We start from the raw sequence: 8,832 nt of genomic DNA on the forward strand, positions 1-8,832 counted from the left end.
GTCCTCGGTTGCACCATGCACCTTTGATGAAAGAGCTGTGGCTGATCGCTAAAACCTCTGAATATCAAAAAGATCTATTCAGTACAAAAAGTAAATCACGACAATATGTCAGTAGTAATAAATACAGAATCTGAACAAAAAAACTACTCCCAGTTAGAATTATTTTTGTTTTGGTAAGGTATAAGAGTAGTAGGTAAAGATAACATGAACAAATTGTTTGATCAGATAAGCTATATGATTGTATCAACACATGTGTAATGCATGGTACAGGTCAAATCCATGATATGAGACATAGATAAACCAGTAGTCTAAGATTAAAAATTCTATAGTCTAAATCAGTAACAGTTTAACAGTCTGTAGTCTAAGTTTCCAAGCTTGTCTACTAAAGAAATTGTATCAACTTAACAATTAGTCATGCATAAGTGTTTGACATCAAAAACATACAGAAGTGCATTCTCGAGATTGACAATTAGGATGCATGCTCTGAACATACAGAAGTTCTACAGAGCAGCAGCAATGGCATCAGAGTTGAGTTGCCAGACCAAAACAAAGTCATGTACGTATGTAACAAAATTAGCCAAACTTAATATGCATCATCAGCTGATTAAAAGCAGTGGATAATAGTATAGATCATCAAATGATATGGGCAGCTAGCCAAGTTTCCTAATGGGAAGAGCTCACAAGAGCAGACAAAGAAATGTATATTTTAAACTAGACTAGATTGCAGGGGGGAAGGAGACGGGATGTGTGGCGTTACCAAGGTAACACTCCTAATTTTTCTCATGAAAGGATCATGATAGACACAGGCAGCTACCAACAGGAAGAGGAAAATGGAAAATGCAGGCTACATGACCGAGGTTCTACCAACAAGAACCAACCAAATTAACCCAGCAAGTTAGTCAGATGAGGCAAGCAGCCCAGATGCATAAGGGTGGATTGTTCAGTTCACTTTAATTCAAGCTACCTAGAAGAGAATGTCAGGACAACCGGCTGGGTTTACTTCTTGTGCACCCTACATTCTGGGGAGTTTGGCTGCATGCGTCTGTGTTGTTGAAATCGATGGCTAGGCCGACCGGGCTCGTGTCCTTCAGGCTCGACGACTTGCGCTTCTGCTGTAGCACCAAGAATGACATTGTTAATGTAGTCAAGGTAGCCAGACAGTAGGGTAATTCAGCTTTCAACTAACAGTTGTACTGCCTGTGTTGTGTGTGTACCAGATTAAATATAATCAGTAAACACTTGAGCTTTTATGGTTGGGTTGGTTGGTGCTTTTACCTTGGTGGAATTGCTGGCGGAGTGCTTCCTATCGGACCGATGTTTCTGCTCCTTCTCCAGTAAGCACAGTAGCATCTTGTTGGCTTCGTCAACAGCTCTTTTCTCCTCGAATAACTTAACCTTGAATTAAACATGCAAAAGAAACTTCAAACTGCCAAGACTACATTAGTGTTGCATGAAGCAATGTTCACTGAGAGGGCGATAAGTTGTAGGTACAGAACATAGGTGTTGCAAGTACAAGATTGAGATAACATGTTACCTCCTCTGCTTTTTTAGGTTGGTCTTGAGTATCTTCTTGTCCCTCTGCGGCGCTTGCACTTGTTCAGTAAGCTGCGCGTGAGTAAGATGAATGTTGGAGGACCAGGTTGGTTAAATAGCACTGCACTAGTAATTATACAAAGTAGCCACCGCAGTAGCATACAGGAGTATCATGCAAGCAAGCAGAGTGTTCAATGATGGTGATGGAGCTCTACAGTTGATCCAACACCAAATCACCTGATTGAAGGTGATGGAGCTCTACTACAGTTGACAGACCAAAAATAAACAATGTAACAAGACCAACTAGTCAAACTGAATATGCATCAAGTGATTAAAATCCGTGGAAGATATAATTAGTCATCAACTGACACAACTAACTAATTTTCCCTTCCCAATGGCAGAGCACACAAGAGCAGACAGTAAATCATATCCAGAATGTAGCAATCAGTGGATAACAGGAGCCATCAAGCATGAAATTGACTGATAATATGAGCGAGGAAAGGGATATGGGGTGTGGTGATGTTACTGACGTCGGGGGCGTCCCTGAGGCGCTTGCGTAGGTCGTCGCTCTCCCAGGCGAGCTCGTCGCATGACTCCATGGCGCGCTTGAGGTCGCGCTCGTAGAGGCCGCACTCCTTCTCGAGCCTGGCTGGGCGGCGAGCTGGTCGCGCGCGCCGCCACGACCTCCTTCTCCTCCACGCAGCGCCACATCCCCTCCGCGTTCATCGCCGACTCGTTCTGCATGCACGGCACGGGGCCGTTCCGATCCATCAGGCATTCTGGCGAACAGGTATAGTGCGCGAGTAACCGCCACAGCAGAATGGATGGGGGAGGGGGGAAGGGGGCGGACTGACCCTGAGGAGGTCGATGCATTGGGCGGCGGCGTGGAGGTCCTCCTCGAGCGCGAAGACGCGGTTGACGGTGTCCTGGGCTAGGGGGTACTCACCACGTCGTCTCCCGATCTATTAGATTGGGCCGAGAACCCCCGTGGCCGTATACTCATGGGCCAGTTCGGACGGCTACCGCATACAAGCAAGAGTCCACAAGACTTGGCGATCAAGACAAGGACTTCTCCCCACCAGCGTATTCGGCTAGGACTCTTGTTATCCTAGGCCTCCGATGCATTATATAAACCGAGGCCAGGCTAGTCGATAAATATACAACATATACAACAATCATACCATAGGCTAGCTTCTAGGGTTTAGCCTCCTTGATCTCGTGGTAGATCTACTCTTGTACTACCCGTATCATCAATATTAATCAAGCAGGAGTAGGGTATTACCTCCATCGAGAGGGCCCGAACCTGGGTAAGACAAAGTGTTCCCTGCCTCCTGTTACCATCTGGCCTAGACGCACAGTTTGGGACCCCCTACCCGAGATCCGCCGGTTTTGACACCGACATTGGTGTTTTCATTGAGAGTTCCGCTGTGTGATCGACAAAAGGATCGATGGCTCGCCGGCAGATCAACTGCGACTTCGGCGTCTCCGTCACCAGTTCGACTGGTCACCTTGGTTCGACCAAGAATTGCGCCCCGTGTTCGGATCACCATGTTCGGACGAGGGCTTCATCAAACATCAACTCCGATCTCTATCAAGATCACGGAGGAATCATCTATGGAGCTCGGGGGCTCAACGTCAACATTGCCCTCAAGCGACCGTGCTATTTTTTTTTGGACAGCGAACTCGTATCTGTCGCCACCACCTCCTCGAGTATCGCTTTGACGATCGCTTTGGTGGAATTGTGCGGAATTGAGTCTACAACAACCCTGGAAAATTTCGTCGAGTTCCGATGGAGGAATCTCTGGCAATCCACGATATACCGGAGCCCTGTCAAATCTGGACGGGAATTTGGATGAGTTTAGGGCGTGATGTCCAGCTTCTAGCTCGGACGTCCTTTGGAAGATCCAACCGTTGATCGTCTACGGAACTCCTATATCTACCACCTCAAAATTTCGGCTCGATCCGACCGTCCAAACTCCGGGAACCTTCCGATTAGTGCATCACTTTTCGAATCTATTTTCTGCGCGAAAACGAATCCGACCCAAGTTCATCTTTTTTATGAATAGGATTTCGGACATCCCTTTTGAAGGAAGTTTTGTATGGGGTATTGTGTTTTGTTCCCGAACACATCCCACTAACTGTAAGATCTTTTGAACATGATCTTCAACATCATGCTGGTGTCAAACCAGTCCGGCAATATTACTCCACGGCTGCCGACCTGCGCTAGACACGGCGTCGCTTTGTCGAGCCGAGCTCAACTTCTTTGGATCATCATCTCGGCAAGCCGAACAAGAGCCCGGCATCGCGAAGGATAAATCATCACCAACATCGCCGCCCCACGGATTACACGGAGCGGGCATACCGGTATCGCCGCACGGTCGCTTCATCAAGCCGGCATCGACCACGTCACGACCTGCATCGACAGGGCCGCACTATTGCTTCTTCAAGCTGGTGTCCATCACACCGACCTATTTCGACTCATCGGCTGACATCGAGGCTTCGACATCTCGGCAGGACCGGGGGCTTCGCCATCTCTTCATCAACCTACTCCGGACACTTCGGCGTCACTAGCCAACCAGCTCCGTCACGTTAGCTGGGCCGAGGGCTTTAGCTCGGCGAGTCAACCTTTACCAGCATTGACATGCCGTCGTTTTATCGCCCATCAGGCAATGGGTGTGCGGAGTGGGTCCCAATTTTAGGAATCACCTTCCTTCGGATTGCTACAACAAATAAACCAGGTGCTATTAATCCCAGTATTTTTTGCTTGTTTGGGTTCATTTTTCCCAAGGAATTATTACTCTGGTTTGTCCGTCATATGTACACAGGTCTATCAAATGGTGGCTGCATTAACGACAATTGCATGGTGGTTCGGTCAGTTTCCATACATAGTCTGGCGAACGCCGCACTCGGAGCTCGGACCGACCTGCGAATTCAGGCTTTGCCACGCCTTTACCGCATCACGCCGACGCCCTGCATCGACTTGACTTCGGCGCCAGGCCATATTTCTTTTTTTACTCACTTTGCATAAATTATTTATTATGCAACGAGTTTTTTAATTATCATTATTACTATTATCTCTGGTTTGCACTATTTTTTGTGCACAGGAAAATGATCCGGGGACTTCGGCGTTACTCTGCCGGTCTGCATTGATCGTGCTATGTCACCACTTCGGCGTGTCAAGCTCTCCGCTCCGCCACCTCAGGACCGGCTTGAGGGATGGAACCTTGCCCCGCATCAAGCTCGGACCGCGTCATCAATACCGAACACATTAACCAGCTAAGTCGCTTTCATGCTCAAAGCTTTAATTTCTAACTTGCGTTCGGTTCGACCAAGCATTATACTTTTTTGGAAAAAAGTTGCTTCTAAAAAATTTCCTTGTCCAAACTTTGTTTGTGACGCATAAATTCAAATACCCCGTTTACTTGGGGGCTTCCTTTATGAAGCTTTTCCTGTTGCATATGATTATACTTGTACGGCTTCGTTCCTTGTTCGTGTATTACGCCACAATATGCACCACATTGACTTAAGCGATTTGCAAGCTGGGTTGCCTCGCTCCTGTGTTTACCCCTACGTTCCCGATTGTTCGACTAGGGAGTAAAGGGAGCACCTCTGCGATTGTCACGATCGGGTCACCCGAGCCGGACCTCAGACTGGGTGAAGCCGAAAGCTAGCGCTCTTATAGTTATTCAATGATGGTTGGCACACAACGAAACTCATGAGTACAAAAAATCTATTGCACAAGTCTCATAATAACAATGAGCACCGAAGAAAGGTATCGGTGGGGGTACTATTTTCTTCGAAGATGCTTCTTACTCTTCGCAGTAATATAGCGTAAGTTCCCTGAGCGCGCTTTGTCTGTTACAGCCTTATGGCCTGATTGCCTGGTTATTGGAAACACCGTCGATATTCTCGACCGATGGAGTACATAACACTTTTCGGTCCTTAACCGAAGAGGGAGAAGCCGACGATCGGTTAAGACGCGTTTAAAGTTCGGTTGAACATACATATGATATAAGTACTTCGGTACATGCAATCATTCTTCTACCCAAGTCACTTGGGGGCTCTTAAGTTTATTTGAGCCGTTTTATAATAAGTGTTCTTCTTCTCAGTCGTTGCAAAGATCTATTATTATTATTTATCACTCCTTTTTTCGACGCGAGTGTGCGGTCACTAGCCGGGGAGCCTAATTTCTCTCTCAAAGCCGCTAGAGTTTAGTTTGCTAAACTGGCCTAATGAGAAGTACTCCGCCCTCGGGATAGGAGGTTGAAGCCGTAGGCTGACCCGCTCGAAGTCTTGAGATAGGATGTGTCATGTTAAAGGATGACAGAAGCACTTCTTATTTCTAAGACCAATTTTCGGATTGGCACCGAACACTTGATCTTGTTCGGACGTCATGTTTTTACTGACGTTTCTTGGTTTTCCAAGCTTTTTGGCACTTCTAAACTATTTGTGCTTTTCCAGCATTAGTCTCGCAGTGCAACGCCAGACACCTTTAGGGATTCGGCAAAAACATTTTCAGATATTGCTATATATGCATCGGTTTCGAATTGTGTCTTCGGTCAATAGTTGGGTTGCCCGGCTCCTGCACTTGCTTCCTATGTTCCGTTTTGTTCGGCTAGGCGTGCAAAGGGAGAACCACTGCGATTGTGCTTCCAGCTCACATGGTTAAGCACCTTAGTGGAGAAAGCCGAAAACTGACTGTCACAATAAGTGTAAACTAGTCAGCGATCCGATGACTATGACGGGCCATTCATAACATTGGCCGAAGTGTTTACGGCTTGACCTCGACTGTCGCCGAAAACTACCGGGGGCTATTAACTGGCCTCCCAAACTAAATCCTCGATATTTTGCTCTTACATTCGAGCTGAGGTTTCGTGATCATGCTTAGCATGAAAACCCAAAGAAAGGAACCGATAGCGGGACTATTTTCTTTGGAATACATTTCTTCTGCTAAACAATAATATAACATATCTCTCTGCATACCTTTGTTTATAAAACCGTGTGGCCAGATTGCCTTGTTTGTCGAAAATCTTTGCCCTCATAAAGGCTTTATAAAGTAGGACAAACACTCCTCGGCTACTGGCCAAAGAGGTGGAAGCCGATAGTCGGTCAACAAAGTTTTGTATAATGCGGATCCGAGCATTAATGACGTAAAGTACTTGGATACATAGAGTCATTACACATAATTTGTGATTTTACTATGGATATTAATCCTTAATTCGGCCACCCGTGCCCGCATTAAGGCTCGGGGGCTACTGGGCTTCGGGCTTATTATTTACAAATATTAAAGGGGCACATCGATCCCCTGATCTGGTGTTGCCACCCGACCAGTGTCTCGGGGGCTACTGCATTGCTTGTCCAATGCAGAAAATTTTATGTGCAATATAGTTTCCGAGGAGATTTTGATCCTCAGGTTGGTCGGCCGCACCCAACCTGAGTCTTGAGGACTGAGCACGCCGCTTTTGTGTCCCGAAGTATTCTGCCGAGCTAGGACTTGATCCTCAGGCCGATTTTGCAAATCAACCTGAGTCTCAGCGGCTACTGGGATCAGCGGTCTTATGTCATCCTTCATGTGCATCTCGGGTTTTAGACCGATACACACCTTGAGGGCTACTGGCTATATATCTCGGCAGAGAATAAATTGCACCAATAAAAAATATTGACAAAAAATCGGCGCATAGTCGGGGTGGTGCACCACCTCGGAAGCAGTCCGGCATAAAGCTCGGGCGCTAGTGGCTGGCTCCATAGAGGGCATTTCCGTCATTAAGCTCGGCTAAACTCCTTCAACTTTTTTGAACCAAGGTGATATGACACCTCGGATATAGTCCGGCATTGGAGCCTGGACACAGTCCGGCGTTGGAGCTCGGATATATTTCGGTGTTGGAGCTCGGATGTACAGTCCGGCGTTGGAGCTCGGATACATAGTCCGGCGTTGGAGCTCGGATACATAGTCCGGCGTTGGAGCTCGGATACATTCCGGCGCTAGAGCTGGGAAGCGGTCTGGCGTTGGTGCTCGGCTACAAAAGATACCTCGAATGCAGTCCGGCGTTGGAGCTCGGACGCAAGAGGACCCTGCCTCCCGGGAACAACTTCAAACCCGAGGTGTGGCATAAAAATAAACAAGGCATTGATAAAGGCCGGAAACTTAAAGGGGCTCCTCGGATACCCGACGTGTAAACTCGTCGAATGCATTTCGGCGATCCTCAAAATCGAAGATAAAGAAGATTTGTTGAACCAGTTTTCAAGACCGACAACCGAAGATGAAGAACAGTTTGGAAGAATCGAGGAGCGTCCCTAACTTGAAGACCGGTTCAGGGGGCTACTGACGGTGTCCTGGGCTAGGGGGTACTCACCACGTCGTCTCCCGATCTATTAGATTGGGCCGAGAACCCCCGTGGCCGTATACTCATGGGCCAGTTCGGACGGCTACCGCATACAAGGAAGATTCCACAAGACTTGGCGATCAAGACAAGGACTTCTCCCCACCAGCGTATTCGGCTAGGACTCTTGTTATCCTAGGCCTCGGGTGCATTATATAAACCGAGGCCAGGCTAGTCGATAAATATACAACATATACAACAATCATACCATAGGCTAGCTTCTAGGGTTTAGCCTCCTTGATCTCGTGGTAGATCTACTCTTGTACTACCCATATCATCAATATTAATCAAGCAGGAGTAGGGTATTACCTCCATCAAGAGGGCCCGAACCTGGGTAAAACAAAGTGTTCCCTGCCTCCTGTTACCATCCGGCCTAGACGCACAGTTCGGGACCCCCTACCCGAGATCCGCCGATTTTGACACCGACAGCGGTCCTGGAGGCAGCCGCGCAGGTCCTACGAGACGGCGAGGTTGAGGTGGAGCGAGCGGTTGGGCACGGGGAGGCAGGGGGCATACTTTGTCTGGCGAAGCACCCCACCGACGCCGCCGGCGAGCCACTGGTCCAGCTGGTGGAGGTGCTGCATGATGGCTGCGCCCTAGACCGGATCCGGTGATGCACCTCTAGCCCGCGGATCCAGAGCTCGGTCGCCATGGTTGTGCCGCGGGCTAGGGTTTCGGGTGCTTGGGAAAGAAGCAGAAGGTGGGGGCGCCGGCGGTGGTGGGGTAGAGGAGAGGGTGGGGGTCTCCGTCCGTCTCGGACGAGGTGAGGGGCGCGCGCGAGCGGCAGAGGGGCGGGTGGCGCGGGGGAGGGGAGAAAGGAAGTTGAATAGAGCGAGGGGAGAAAGAAAGGAGGCGGCGGGGGGTGGATGGAAAATGTGCAGAGGACTCACGAGATCTAGGGTTTCGGCTTAGGTGGGCT

General features: G+C 48.5%; 1 pseudogene; it reads right to left on the reverse strand.

Moving 5' to 3' along the window:
* Positions 1-996: 996 nt before the first annotated feature.
* On the reverse strand, positions 997-8,565 carry LOC125538274 (uncharacterized; annotated as a pseudogene).
* Between the last annotated feature and the right edge of the window lie 267 nt (positions 8,566-8,832).

Source organism: Triticum urartu, chromosome 2A (genome assembly GCF_056163025.1).
Source record: "Triticum urartu cultivar PI428250 chromosome 2A, HENAU_Tu73, whole genome shotgun sequence".
Classification (NCBI taxonomy): domain Eukaryota; kingdom Viridiplantae; phylum Streptophyta; class Magnoliopsida; order Poales; family Poaceae; genus Triticum; species Triticum urartu.